At 35.2% G+C, this 16,756-nt stretch overlaps 1 protein-coding gene across 1 annotated transcript in view; it reads right to left on the reverse strand.

Annotated features, from left to right (window-relative positions):
• DPP10 (dipeptidyl peptidase like 10) overlaps positions 1–16,756 on the reverse strand; it is a 707,061-nt gene that overhangs the window by 478,093 nt on the left and 212,212 nt on the right. The window lies entirely within an intron of this gene.

Genomic DNA, 16,756 nt, shown 5'->3' on the forward strand with positions numbered 1-16,756 from the left:
AATTCATAGCATTGCTTTTACTTTCTTAGGATTTAATTTGCTCTTCTTTTTCTAGTTTCCCAAGCTGAAAACTTAAATTATTGATTTCCAATATTTTCCCTCATTCTTTTTATTTCTTCCATTACTTCTCATGGACTCCTTTAAAATAATAATTGAATGGGTGGGGATAAATGTGGATAGACAGAGGCAAAAGTTATTTCAGTTTATGTATTTTTTAAATTTACATTCAAGTCAAGCTCTGCTTAACAGTAAAATATTCCTACATATATTTCATACCTCTTCTCCATTGAAAGCAAATTCAGATGGGAAAGCAGACCTAATAAAAAGAATTAAATACAGACACAGCATTGGAAAGAAATCACTAGAAGCAGTAGGGCTTATTAGTGAAATTCAAGATTGGAAAGCCAGTCTGGAAGAGCAGAGCTAAAGAAAAAAAAAAAAGTGATAGACTACTTCCTTGATAATATTCTAAATTTTGTCTTTCTAATCTTTGGAAAGAATACTGTGAAATCACACCTTTTCCTAACGGTGAGGACAAAACTTAAAATACTTAAAGATATTCACACCTAGAATTTACACTTCATAATGCAATCTACCCCCACTTCCGTCTGATTACACAATTTTAGAACAAAATGATTTAACAGTAAAAAGAGAAGTGATTTATTTTAAAAGTCTCCAGTCTGCACACAAACAAGCATTTGCTTTTTTTAAAATATATATGTATATATGTTTGAAATATACATATATACATATATATATATACACACATATATATGTATATATGTGTGTGTGTTTCAAATGTTCATTACATGTTCATGGCTCCTTCTACAGCTCCATCAAAAAGTTTTAATCAAGAATGGGCATCACTCCCTTCATCTACTCCCTCTTTCAACATTCATGCCCAATGCCTTGTTTCCAAGCTTTTACCCTCAACATCCTAATGAATTTCTTTAGTCAAACACTACTGGTAAAATACAAAGTGTTAAATCCATTATAATTTTACGTTATCTTTCTAACTATTCTTTTTTGAAGCATTATTCCCATTTCTAGTTTCTCCAGCTAGTTTTCTATGGGAAGGAGCCCCCTGGCATAATTCTTAGATCCTCCACCCTCATTTTACTGTCGATTAGCATTCTGATCAGTGACCGTAGTTTCCATATAATCTTTTCTTTTTTGAGGCAAGACAGCGAAGACTTACTATTCTATTTGTCTAACATCACACAATATTGTAAATAGGTTGATAGCCTTAACTTTGTTTGGACTTTGAGCTCAGCTACAACATGTTGTATGTAAATAATGATCTTATATAATCTCCCTAAACGCCTATGTTCTCATGTAGAATAAGATTTCCTATATCGTTGGATTGTCCTACTAAGCTAGTTCACTATTATGGAAATTATGTGTTTGACACAAAGAGACACACAATATTTACTAAAGAGCTATTAATTCTACTTTACCTACTAGTTTTAGTTCAATTGTTCTTTCTTGCAGGAAACTTGCCCTGAGTTCCTTAAGTAGTCAGGCAATCCTGTGGCTTCCAAGATGTAGCATCTTTAGTGTGGCACTAACAAAGTCCATTACAATTATACATAGTGGATATTACAAAGTGTAATAACAATAACTGACTGCATTAACAAATATGCTAGTAATGATTTCCTTAAAAGTAAGCAGATACTATGTCTTGATTGTGTTTATGTTTCTAGTGCCCAAAATAAGTTAAATAATTAGCATAATGTCAAAGTAAACATCTAAGCCAGGATTTTAAAACAAGCTTGACCCTAGTGCTACACTCAGTCCTCATATACTGTACTGCCTCAGGTATAGTGCTTAAATCAGTCTGACTTCAGTGACGGTTATATGTTTATTCCATATACTGGATTATAAACTCCAGGACTGGTCAACTAATCTGGTCTCTGAGCAGGGTTTATTAACAACATTTTTCCCTGGTCTAGTTGCCAAGTCAATAGTGGGTTATCACTAATAATGGCCTCTGACTAATAGTCCTACTGAAAGGATGTGGGCCAATTAAGAGAGTTTCATACTTGCTAAGAGTTTCATCCTGCTGAGCTCAGAGCAGAATCAATCCTGGCTTTACATTGAATGTGGGACAGTGCAAAAATTACAAAACCTTTTAATGCTTATTGAAATCAAATAAGTTCTATAAAACCTGCAGAGATTTTCTTACCTCTGAGGGGTAATGATTATCTTTCCATTCACCATCTAGACTGACACCTAGAAGCTAAAGAAATAACCAAAGAATGGCAATTTTCAGAAACTATCATATTTTTAAATCCAAAAGACCTTACATGCACCTCTTTTTTTCTTTCTCTTTAAGGTCTTTCTTTTTTTTCCAGTTGTATTCCTTCCATAATTCATGTTGAGAATAGCATTTCTTCAACTTATGTCTATGGTTTAAACAAAATGATCAACAAAATTGCATGTATTAATAAAAAAAAAACAACTTAAGAATGCAAGGCTACAAGGAATTTTAAACTCTTACCTACATGAATATTAAAAAGACTTAAAAAGCTAATAAAATAAGAAAGAGAATGAGCTTTAGGGGGGAAAAACTAGCTTAAATTATGAGAACCATAAAAAAATCAGGACAGCATTCATACTAACACTCAAACTCGTTCAGAACCTATAGTACAATATTTCTTACAAGCACACACTCAGAATTTGAAGACATTTATGGGGCACATCAGCAAATTATTTAATTGCTCTCTCATTCTGTTTAGATATTTTCTCTTACACTAGGATAAAATATGTTTTCCTATAACTTCCCTCCACTGACACTATGCTAAACCAAAATCTATAACCCTTTCAAATGTTACTTCTTCAAATATTTGAATATCAAGATTATTATCCCTTCAGTATATTTCTCTTGCACTGTGAGGATGGCAGGATTATCAGTAGTTTTGGGTGGTGCCCAAATAATGATACTCAGGAAAAAGTAACACTCATAAAGTGTTTTTGCATAATGTTTTTACAATATACTTTTACATATGATATTGTAAATAGTAAAATGACTTATCGTATTGGAAATCTTTAGGGAAAGGAAAAGAGATTTAATAAGGCAAACTTGGTTTAAAAATCAGTAATCTTCAAATGGTATTTCTTAAAGACATCAGGTTCATATCTTTTAATGAAAAGTCTTTGACTGTTTTTGAAAAGATGAACTTACAAATTTTATCCTATGTCCATATAAGAGATCACTTCTGCCATCTGGTTTCAAGTTATGCAAATTATAGGAAAAATTTTTTGAGAGATAAAAATAAGTTCAATTGAGTTCATCTTGAAAATACAAATGTAAAATTTTAAATTCACAGAGTAGTATACAACAAAAGCAAAAAAATGCAAAATAAGTTAAGTTTGTTTATAATTAAATGTAAATCAAATTTTGTGGAAAATAATTAATAGGAAGAAGCTGTATGTACCTAAAAATTGAGTTAAAATAGCAGTAAGGGATATTGTCATAGTCATTATGGCAAACTTTCTAAACTTAATTTCCAAAACAAAACCATGAAATCTGTTTAATAAAGAAGACATTCATAACCCTGTAGGCAGAAATATGGTCATTATTTTCTCCTTATCTGAGGAAGACAGAATTTCAGTAATTCAAACTCATAAGATCTGTTTATCTCTTAATTATTAGTCATGGGACCAGCAGTGTCACCTAGCATATTTTCGGGTTTAACCCAGACCCTCTGAATCAGAAACTCGGGATGAGGACCAGCAATTTGTATTCTAACAATAGTTCCAGGTGATTCTGATGCACTCTGAAAGTGAAACTGTTAGTCACTCATTTGTGTTTAACTCATTGCAACCCCATGGACTGTAGTTCACCAGGCTCTTCTGTGCATGGAATTCTCCAAGCAAGAATACTGGAGTGGATACCATTCCCTTCTCCAGGGGATCTTCTCAAACTGGGGATAGAGTTCGGGTCTCCTGCATTGCAGGCAGACTGTTTGCTGCCCTAGCTACCAGGGAAGCCCACTCTTATACTTGGTTTATTTTATATTTCCTAAGCATATTTATTTACAGTATGTGATACAAACAGGTGGAGGGCTTCAAGACACATACTGTAATTTAAATTTATCTTCTTGCTTAAAAATACTTATTTAAAAATAAAGTTGTTGTGGTTCAGTTGCTCAGTCATGTCTGATTTAGTGACCCCATGAACTGCAGCATGCCAGGCTTCCCTGTCCTTCACTATCTCAGGCAGTTTGCTCAAAATCATGCTCATTGAGTCAATGATTCCATCCAACCATCTCTTCCTCTGTTACCTCATTCTCCTCCTGCCTTCAATTTTTCCCAGCATCAGGGTCTTTTTTAATGAGTTGGCTCTTCACATCAGCTGACCAGTGTTGGAGCTTCAGCTTCAGCATCAATCCTTCACATGAATATTCAGGGTTGATTTTCTTTAGTTTGGTTTGGTCTCCTTGCTATCCAAGGGACTCTCAAGAGTCTTCTCTAGCACACCAGTTTGAAAGCATCCATTCTTCAGCACTCAGCCTTGTTTATGGCCCAACTCTCACATCCATACATGACTACTGGAAAAACTATATCTTTGACTAGATGGACATTTTTCAGCAAAATGATGTCCCTGATTTTTAGTATGCTGTTTAGGTTTGTCATAGGAATTAAACCTTAACTTTCTATGGTTTATGTTTTTTTACACATAGTAGAGTTGGGACCAGAGTGCCCATACTTGACATTATATATGTTTTGCTTCATGTTTATTTTTCTTTCCCCATGCCTTTAACTGTTTTCTTTTTCTCTGAAAATTGTTATACATACAGTTTTCAAGATCAAGTTTTCAATTTTTCATGGATTAACTCTATCCAAATATGATCAATCACTGTGTCTTTTTTCCCCTGACATTTTCTAAAATTATCAGGGGAAAAAATGAGAGACCTGCAAAGAAGTAAATATGAATTTCATAGGATGAGTATTTCCAGGTCTACAAACAAGCTCTCAATTATCCTGTCATCTGAAACATTTAAAAAAAGAAAACATGACCACAAGTCTAAGTCTATAAGGGATTTCAGTTAAATGTATCTTGCCTGTGCATTTACTTTTTGTGATAGAATGCTGTTTTTATTTACTTTTTTTCTTTCCTAAATGAAGAACCTCAGAATTAAAACCAGTTTAAGGTGAGAATATTCTGGTTAAAGCAGAGAATCAGAAAAGCTTTTCATGCCATTGCTGCTTCTGTAGTTTCATAGGCAGGTTTTTGGAACCCAAGCTTTTACACGGTCAAATCTAAAAACTTTGATCTAAAACATTTTCTTCTCCAGATACCTTTGTATGTATTACAGATAGATTTACAAAAATTACCACTAACAGAAAGTTTTGTCTTTTTCATTTATTTGTCTTGGGTAAAACAATCAGCCAGTTGAAGACATTTCTCCAATATTAAACAGAAAAGCATTTGGGCTACATCTTTGCATGTAATGACACCATTGTTCTCTCAGTTAATACTACTCTCTGACCCATTTTTGTTCATTTATAAATTTCTATTCATTCTTGAAACCCTTGCACAAGCTGTATTTCTTTTTTAAAGGCTCCATCACAGAAGTCAATCTTTTTTCTGCTGTAAATTTTGTCTTCAGTATATTTCTAACCTCACATGATACCCAAATATTTACTGAAATTATTTGCCTACATCTCTAACTTACCCTTGAATTAATATATAAATCCTCATTCATCTGTACTTCCAAAATCATATATAGGTGTGGCATATATAGGAACTCAGTAAGGGTAATATTTAAATAACCAAAACTGCAGAAGATAATCAAGATATTTACTCATGTAAAATTTTTTAAAAATCAAAGGAAATTCATGAAATTATATTGAGGCAAGTGTTTTGTTGTTGTTGTTGTTGTTGTTCACAATAATACAGCTTCAATTTTCTGCTTTTTTGTGAGACTATAGATCCGTTTATAAAATGATCTCAATTTTTTAAATACTTTTGAGAACATTTCCTTTTCATCAATCATGTCCTGATTTATTTGATTAGGGGCTTCCCTGGTAACTCAGACAGTAAAGAATCTGCTTGCAGGTTTGATCCCTGGGTCGGGAAGAGCCCCTGGAGGAGGAAATGGTAACCTACTCCAATATCCTTTCCTGGGAAACCCCACAAACAGAGGCGCCTGACAGGCTTGTCTTGCCCAATCCATGGACAGGGGTCCATGCGGCTGTAAAGAGTCGGACATGACTAAGTGACCAACATGCTTATTCAGAGTAACTGTTATAATTAGTGAAAACAGTTCAGTTTCATCAGCAAGTAAAACAAATGAAAGGATACATTTGACCAGCTGGCAATCACAGAAACAATGAGATATAAACTAACCATACAGTAATATGACCATACCAAGGCGGTTTGTAAATATCATAAATTTCCACAGTGGTTTCAAATTTTACTCAAAGAAAACACTTTTAACACTTCAAGGAAAAAAGAAAAACAACCTTTTACCTACTCAAATCTGTACAAATGCATAACATAGAGACCTCTAGTAAAAACACCACATAACATTAAATCACAAAAAGCACTAAAATTGCCAAACTTTAAACTTGTGATATTACAGTTTTAAAAACAAATATCATCCTCTTGATCAAATTTTATTCAAATTAGGGACTTAATTCACCATAACACTTACTGAACACATACATGCTACTATATGTAAAACAGATAACTCATTAGAACCTACTGTATTGCACAGGGAACTCTATTGAGTACTCTGTAATGACCTATATGAGAAACTAATCTAAATGTATATGCATAACTGATTCATTTTGCTATACAGCAGAAATCAATACAACATTGTAAATCAGCTATACTCTAAAACCAATTAATTTTAAAAAATAATAAGTATTATATACTAATTCAGATGTTTAAAAGAAGTAATGAATTGGAAAAAATGATGGATGGATACATTGCAAAGAAATAAATTACTAGAAAAGTAAAATAATACTGAACATTTATATTTGGATGATTTGCATATTACTACAAGTGTTCGAATATATCCTTTGATCTTGAAAGCATGCTGTGTGTTGTGGCTTCCATCCTGTGTTCCTTGAAGCCCTCAAGGTTTCACAAAGGCCTCCAGGGGTTGGCAGGAAAAAAGAAGGGACATTTGGCAAACTCCAGACCTCCTGCAGGATTTAAACTTTATTCAGAGGAGTCATTCTCTTTGTCTCTTCTCTCTCTCTCCTTTCATGTATTTGTTAGAACAAAGTCTCAAGACAAAAAGAGATGGAAAACCAAAGCAGTAAGAAGTCCAGGGAGTTCTTTAATAAGTGTCACAAACTTTAATTTACTGTGAGGCCCCGGAAACAGTATTTTGAAATCACAGATGGCCTTCAACTATGTGAGATCCCTAAAATTAAGAATGTTCCCAAGTTACACATGAAATGGAAGCAGAGCTAAGGCATCGGTATTCTTTTTTTCTTTTTAATTTCTAAATTGGTGTCAAATAGAAATCTTAAATCCAATCCAAGACATGGGATAATTTCAAGTTTTCTATTAAAATGCTTCTCAAATATCTTGTTTTTATAAATATTAAAGCTAACTTTATTAGCTATTGTGTAGAATTTTAATTTCATTAAAACTTCAAAATAAAAAATTATCAAGCATATAACTCATGTAAAGATGCAGAAGCTCATTAGGGCTTATTAATTAGTAATTGTAACTCCTTTCTGGTGAACAGAGCGGCTTTGATGCTGCATCTCATCAGACTTTCAGTGATTTATTGATCCTAAACTTCCTTTAAATTACAAGGAATGTTTTGGTGATCTGAACAACCTTAAAAGAAGTCAAAACAGAATAAATGTCATTCAGAACTTAGAAAGTAAAAAATGTCCCAAGTTTATTAATATGAAATGGTATCTTACTAGCAGTACTTTCCATACGTTCTCCCAAAATTCTGCCAAATTATGTACCATGCTTGCTCAGTCAAGTCTGAATCTTTGTGGCCCTTGGGCTGCAGCCCACCAGGTTCTTCTGTCCAAGCAATTCTCCAGGCAAGAATACTGGAGTGGGTTGCCATTTCCTTCTCTAGGGGATCTTCCCAAACCCAGGGATTGAACCTGCATCCCTTATGTCTCTTGCACTGGCAGACAGATTCTTTATCAATGCACCACCTGGGAAACTACCAAATTATACATTTTAACAAACACAGTTGTATTTAGCAAATATAACACTACACTAAAAAATAGAACCATCAACCTTTCAGAAACTAGGAAGAATTTCTATCATCTTTTTAAGAGTTGGATTAAAAACTCCAATATTTGGATCACCAGGCTATGTTGTATAAAATGAATACAAATCACACACACACACACACACACACACACAGACACCCATACACACATGATTCTTTTGCTCCCATTTGCTCCCATTGTCCATCCCTTGGATCTAAAATTCAAGTGAGTGTTTTAACCAGATAATTAAGTCTGCTACTTAGGTGCTATTTAAAATATCCTACATGCTTTATCATACTTTCTCAATCTCTCCTCCCTACAGTGTCATTCTTACACTATCCATTAGAATGTCAGCTTTTAGAAAATACTTGGGAAATAGGAAGGACTAGGGAAAATATTGATGCAGTCCATATGTTTTGCAATCTGTAGTCCTATAAGTAAAGAGATGCAGACCTTCCTAAAAGGGGATACTTGGGAATGCAACATGATTTTTTTCATTAGTACTGTTTAAAGCATCAGAAAGGACTACCCTGGTGGTTTGAATGGTAATGAATCTGCCTGCTTTGCGGCAGACCTGGGTTCAATCCCTGTGTTGGGAAGATCACCTGGAGAAGAGAAAGGCTACTCCCTCCAGTATTCTAGCCTGGAGAATACCACAAACAGAGGAGCCTAGCTGGCTATAGTCCATAGGGTCGCAAAGAGTCAGATACTACAAAGTAACTTTCACTTTCAAAGTATCAGAGAGGCAAGAATTGAAGAGATGAGTAAAGAGGCAATATTCATTTTCATAAATGCCACTAAGCTGGAGTCTCCTTAGATGCTAAGAAGTATCAAAGCAGATACAGTTCCACCTGTTCAGTATGTGGATAGTTGGAAGACCCAGCAGAGTCAACAGGAATAAATGCTGAGTCTAGACAGACAGTCTTTACTCAAAAGATTAGCAGGAACACAATGTTTATGATAAAAAATTTACAGAATATAATCTTGGGGACTGAGAGGGAGAGATAATGACTGATACTAACCTGTTTATGGAAGACTAGATATTTTCCTTAAAAATATATTAAAATAAATTAAAAATCTGTTTAGTAAATTAAAATGAAATATGATAGTGTGTTGCAAATATAATCATAGATAAACTGTAAAAAATAAAATGGAAATAGAAACAGTATATAAGGATATGAAGAATAAATATAGCTAAGGCTTTCAAGAGCCAGAATTTCAATAGAAGCACTGGAGGTATTCATTGAGCAGAATTGATGCCTAAATGAAGATGGAAAAAAAGTCATGTGAAAGGTAAATTTGGGGAGCTCTTGGAATATGCAGCTTAGTCAAGAGAGGGAAGTAATAACTGGTGTAATGATAGGTAAAAACGACAGAGCAAAGAATCATCTTTAGCATTATGGGTCTCTTTGGGGGAAGAAACCAGATAATTCTGTTTTCAAAATGTCACTTATTGGCAAAACTCCAGGCACAGACTCTACCAATCACCATTTGTATCTTCTTCCTTTAAAACTGACCTTTTAGATTGCATGAAATCAATAAATCTACAATCAGAAAATTACTACAGAGGTCAGAAAAGCCAGTAATATAGTAATGCTGAGTTATACTAAAAATTCCTGATTTATAACAGGAATATAAATTTAAAAACTAATACTGATTTATAATAAAGCTTCGCTGGTGGCTCAGATGGTAAAGAATTTGCCTGCAATGCAGGAAACCTGGGTTCCATCCCTGGGTTGGGAAGATCCCCTAGAGGAGGGTATGGCAACCCACTCTAGTATTCTTGCCTGGAGAATCCCCATGGACAGAAGAGCCTGGCAGGCTACAGTCTATGGGGTTGCAAAGAGTCAGACAGGGCTGAGCGACTGAACACAGCACACAACAAAAATAAGAAATACTGGGTTGGTTTTACCTATGACTCTCTGTGTCTTTATGACCTTGAGAAAACCCACAGTTATCACAGGATTCACGTAAGTCTAACATAGGGCTTGGTATAATGACTGTGGATGGTAGCAGGTAATGCATGATTTAACTAAAAAATAACTGAATGCCAAAAAGGTGTCAGGCATTGAGCTGGACTCCACAGAATTAAAATAAACTCAACATTGCTCTCACTCTCAAATATTATGGTAAACTGAGGAACAATTTTCTAAAACCTCTTCTAGTTTTTCTTATCTAGATTAACTGCCATTGTAATGAAAAGTTTGAAAAATCAAAGAGAAAACAGTAACTTGATACATAGAAACTCAATATAAAAAAAGAAAATAAATTTCTGAACATAAAAACTCAATAGATGCTCATGAAGATATGGTATATTTTGAGCAATTCACCTATTTTCTGCCTGATTACGTGGATCTGCAGACACTTTCAGTTCTTGGTATAAAGAATCAGCTCTAAGGAACCAACCTACCCAGTAGCCCAAAATTACTCTCTTTAAGGGTCCAAATTATTATATATTTTAGAAGTTTCCATATTTGCATTTGCCTTTTATGGTACAACTGCTGATAATGATGCCACTGCTGTTATCTAGTCACTAACTAGTTTTAGACTCTTTTGAGACCCTATGGACTGTAGCCTGCCAGACTCCTCTGTCCATGGGGTTTCCCAGGTAAGAATACTGGAGTGGATTGCCATTCCCTTCTCCAGGGAACCTTCTCGACCCAAGTATCAAACCTGCATGTCCTGAATTGGCAAGTGGATTCTTTTACAACTGAATCACCTGGGAAGCCCTAGATAACGACAGAATTCAGCAAAATATATTGCCCTGCCGACATGCAGGAGACCTCCAACAATGTATTGAATTCTAGCATAGTTCCTCTAGCTTGAGATATTTGGTTTACTCAAGTGTAATCCCATGACAAAAATGAATATTTCAGAGATCCCAACAGACACAAATATGTCTAGTCCTTACAACTTGCCTCACCAATTGTGGAGAAAAAAATATTCATTTTTTAAAATGTGTGTAACTTGATATGGGAGTTTGCCCATTAGTAATCCAAATCCACACTATGACTGGTCATAATAGTTAATCACTATAATTTAGTTCCTTTGTTAAGCTTTAAATAAACTGAATGCTTTTCTTCCTTTGAATTGTTGAAAGAAGAAATACTGTCCTCTACTATATATATTGCTTCTAAAACTGTGAGGAAACATTTTAAAGCCTACCCTCACAATTATGTCTGTTTTCAAATTAAAATGAGGGTCTGTGTGTGGCACCAAATTACCAATTCATTTGCGAAAATAACTACATGCAAGACATTGTTTTTTAAATCTGAAAATACAGACAAAATTTAACATTCCTGCTCTGAGGAAACTGACTTTACTAGTGAAGGTCTCAAACAGCTGCATAAACTAGTCCAGGAGGCTTTCTCAAAAAATAGAGAAAACTCGGAAAGCCAGGGTTGAATTGCAAGCAGAACTGAAGTTTCTACTTCTGCTACAGAAAGGAAAGGTTTGAGGACATAAACTTAACTGGGGAACATGCAACGGCGTGTACCTTTTCCATGGTTTGACCACTGTTCTTTGGTATGGCAAGGTTTAGAGAGTAGAAAGTGGTAGTGTGTTAAGAGTAAATGCCAGCCACGTGTAACCAAGGTTTTTCAGCTCATTCAATGAATTATAGGATCTTTAAGCAATAAGAGCTTTATTGTTTAAATAAACAATTTTATTTATGTTTAATATTTAATAAACATAATAAACATTAAGTCACTCACTTGGTTGGGGATGGGGGGGTGCTTCCCAGGTAGCTCAGCAGTAAAGAGTCTGCCAATGCAGGAGCCACGGGAGATGCAAGTCATCCACGGGTCAGGAAGACCCCTTGGAGGAGGAAATGGCAACCCACTCAAATATTCTGACCTGGGAAATCCCACTGGACAAAGGAGCCTGGCAGGCTATAGTCCATGGGGTCACAAGAGTTGCATATGCCATGACTTTTCAGCTTATCAATGAGTAACAGGAATGTTAAGTAATAAGAACTGACAAATGTGCCCTCAAATATGATAGAAGAGTTGGGATTTCAAAGCAGATGGGGAAGTGATAGCAGGAAGTTTGGCAAATTTGGCCAAAACAAAACAAAATTAAAGTAGCACGTTTTGTGACCTTTTTCTTCTGTGCTCTTATCTAGGCAATTTTTTTGACTAAATTTTAAGTAATTAAAATTTTCTTTCTCCCAACTTTATTGAGGTATGATTGGCGAACGCAAATTGTATATATTTAAGGTACACAAGTTGATGTTTATATATCAGTTCAGTCACTCAGTCATGTCTGACTCTTTGTGAGCCCATGGACTGCAGCATGCCAGGCTTCCCTGTCCATCACTAACTCCCGAAGCGTGCTCAAATTCATATCCATGAGTCGGTTTATATATGTATATATGCTATGTATTAATCAACATAATCAAATCTCACAACAAATCATGACCTCACCGTTAGGGCTTTCCTGGTAGCTGAGCTGGTAAACAATGCAGGAGACTCCAGTTTGATTCCTGGGTCAGGAAGATCCACTGGAGAAGGGATAGGCTACCCACTCCAGTATTCTTGGGCTTCCCTTGTGACTCAACTGGTAAAAAATTCACCTCCAATGTGGGAGTCCTGGATTCAATCCCTGGATTGGGAAGATCCCCTGGAGAAGGGAATGGCTACCCACTCTGGTATTCTGACCTGGAGAATTCCATGGACTGTACAGAGTTGGATACAACTTTCACTTTCACTTTTCACCTCACAGTTAACAATTTCTCTTTTATTTTCTTTTGTGTCTTAGCAGATATCTAGAAAAACAATACAATCGTGTTAACTGTCATCACATTGCTGTACACTAGATCCTCAGAATGTATTCATCTTGCATGACTAAACTTTGTACCCTTAATCTCTCCTCGTCCTATAACCTGAGGAATCTCTCCCCAGGTCCACTGCTTACTAGCTTTGGGAGCCTGGGACAGTTTCTAAGGTCTCTGGGTTTGGTTCCTTCAGTAGTGAAGCAGAGATCATAAAAACTATTCAGAGCACTGTTGTGAGGATTAAATAAAGTCAAACATTACAAACAACCAATTGCCTGGCACATACTCAACACCCAAGTAATAATTAGGTGCTGTGATTCTCACTATGGTACTTTGATAAAAGTAATGCCAAGCATATTGGTTGACTTGGCCAAGACCATACTATCTAGTGAAATGAATATCAATTCTCTATAAATAAGAACAGAGACAGGACTTTTTACGCGATTTAACCTTTTTAGAGAACTTACATCCCATGTGATGCTCACAGTGGCTCTAGGAGGACGTGAAAGACAAATTACCTTCTCAGTCTTGTGAGTAATGACTTGGCCGCTTAAAGAAGTCAAGTGACTTGCCTACCAGCTCAACCAGAGGCAGATGTAAAGCTCCAATTGCTGGAGGCCTAACCTTTCCTTTGTCAAACATTCTGCCCTGACATATAGACAGGTTGCTTCTCCACCTCGATGGTTGGGAGTACCTCAGACAGCAACACAGTACAGAGCAACACAGTCATCTGAAATCAACAGTCAGAAAAGATTATACAGTACTTAGTGCTACAAAAGGTGTTAGTCTCTTTTCTTATTAAGAGAGTTTATATTTTTTAGAATCTTTTGAATATAGTAGCATCTTTGTGGAATTAAAATCCAAGGATAGCAATGTAAAAATTATTTTGTCATGGGGTATCAAAAGAAAAATTAAACAATTAACAAAACTGGTAATGGTAGAAAACCCAGTGAACATTTATACTCCTAGGAAAAATGGGGAAACATATACACATACAACTAATTAATGTGTGTAATTTTTCACTTACAAATTGAATATCATCAGGGAACAGGTAGGTGCAAGCTACCTGCTTTCAGATGCTATTTGCAAGAACAAAGAAGTGACAGGTTAATGGTTTGAGAACACAACTCCAGTAATGAATATTCAAACTCATTAAAACTGGCACAGGTATTGACCGCACAAAGAAGCATGCCAAGGTGTTATCAACTGAAAGTGCAAAGTGAGATCAGCTTTTAAATTATGTTTCAGAAACCATACGGCCAGTCAAAACAAAGAGAAAGCAGTGTTATGTCATATACTGGAGGTTTCTGGTGTGGAAACAAGAAGCAGAGGAATTTCTGAGAAAGCTGACACAGTTCCTTAGTGTTTTGGGCCAAAGTACCAACTGGTTTCCTAAACCAAAGAACTATTAAAACCGTGGTTTATACCATGACTTTATGTTGACATGGAGAAAAAAATTATGAAGTCGCAGAACTAAAGTTACACTCAGAGATCTTTTACAATTTTCTATCAATTATATGAATCCTACTAAAGCATCCTTATCACGTGATCACCCAACCTCTCTGTAACATTAAGAAGGAATGGAGAAATCACTACTTTTTACTTAAACTAGCCTCATCAAAAGGTGGAAGACTATTCTTGCTACATGTAACATATTACAGTTGAGCAGACGTCCATCCCCACAGGCTTTCATTTTTGTTAATTCTGAAATCTGCATGAAAAATCAAACCCCTTATAACAGGATTGCCTTTTGCACCCAATGATGGTTCTGATAGCAACTCCAATTTCTTGTTTCTCGAGGTCTGACTTTTTTCAATCCTATTGCAAGGATTCACACTCATAATTCTGGTTTAATCTCCTTGCCTTTACTCTTAAAGATAAATGCATCAGTTTCCCTGGTGGCTCAGTGATAAAAAATCTACCTGGAGATCTAACCTGTAGGAGACATGTGTTGGATGCTAAGTCCATGTGTCATAACTATGACCCTGTCCTCTAGAGCCCAAGAGCTGCAACTAATGCCCCCATGTGCCACAATTTCTGAAGCCCATGCACTCTAGAGCCCAAGGCCCACAACAAGAGAGGCCCACATACCACAACTGGAGAGCAGCTCTTGGTCTCCACAACTAGAGAAAAGCCTGTGCAGCAATGAAAACCCAGCACAGTCAAAAAAAATGAATAAATAATTTTTTTGTTAAAAAAAAAAGGTATGTTTTGTCATTCAAAATTAGTACAGTTCCAGAAACCATGGAATCAGCATGCAGATCATTCCAGATCATGTTTCCAAATCAGCATTCCAGATCATTCCAGATCAGCATTCCAGATCAGCATGCAATCCTCCCCTCTAGCACATCTCCAACAACAACTCTCCCTTTTTGCTTCATTTAGACTTATTCCTTTCATTTTTCCAGCCTTTTGTATTTCATACTCATATTTGTATCCTTGGCTGAAGAATTACCATAGCATGTTGGTAGTCATTCACAAATTGATCATAATTACTTAGAGGTTCATTACACTATTCTTTTCACTTTTATGTATAATGGAAGAAGTTAAATTATAAAAATTGTATAATAAATGGCATGATCAGAATATCCCCTTCTCAAACCTTCTTCACTGCCCCTAATTCTCAATGCTCATTTGAAACAAGACACAGCTAATATTTTAACTCATAAATAAATGCATAGGCCATTAAGCAATTATCATTATTGATGATTAAAATCTTAGCATCTTACAAGACAGCGTAAATTGTATTATCAGATTAACTGGTGTCATTTGGTAAGTCTGCTAGAAATTGACATGGAGTAGAATCAAGTTTTGACAGTGATAACAGAGAATTTAAAAATTCTTCTAACACTACTGCTAATAATAGTAATAAAACTTCCACTTGAACTAGGTAATAGGAAGTTCAGAAGTATGCATTATAGTCACATTGCCAATTACTTTAGGGCCAATTGTGCAATCACATGCAAATTTGGGTAATTCCAAGTACGAAAACTGGTGCCATTTCATTGATATCTAATTGACTGTGTTATTCAATCAAACCCACTGATCAAGAAGAACCTGAGGTCCAGCACAGTGATGGTGATGAGGTTTTCCCAAGGGGAATATTCAGCTAGTGAGCCAGGCTCCTGAATCCCAGTGTAATACTCTGTTTTCTATCCACATTAAATTTTAATTCCACATTAAATTCTGTGCACATCTTATTTCAGAGTTCTTGTATAAATTGATTAGAGAAGTTTCACTTTTCCAACGTTAACTATATAGTTTATAATTAATCTTACATCTAAAAACTATTTTCTATATGTGCTACATCTTTTCTTAATATTATATTTCTAAAACTTTAATTTGTTTATAGTTATTGTGCATATTGTTGCCTGAAATTAATAGTAGGATATATTATCTTAAAGCTTCAATCTGCCTCATTTTAGCTGTGTGGACCTGATAAAGCCACATTTGCTTGAAACTTCATTTTGTTGATTTATAAAATGAATATATCTTCACTTAAATTAGAGAACTATAAAGATCATGTATGACAAGTTAAAAATGCAAGCATGGTTACTAGCTCCTATTAGATAAATCTCCAAAAATATAACATATTATTGACATTAAAAATAAATTTAATGAAAGACTATATTACAAACTTTTTGCAGCTCTACAGGACTATATAAAAATAGTATTTAATTTTTACCAAGAAAAAAAAAAAGGTAAATATTGAAAAGAAATAAAAGTAAAATGCTAGATATACTATTGTATGTGCTTCTTTTTGTGTGTGTGTGTGTG

This window comes from Muntiacus reevesi, chromosome 3, assembly GCF_963930625.1.
Source record: "Muntiacus reevesi chromosome 3, mMunRee1.1, whole genome shotgun sequence".
Classification (NCBI taxonomy): Eukaryota; Metazoa; Chordata; class Mammalia; order Artiodactyla; family Cervidae; genus Muntiacus; species Muntiacus reevesi.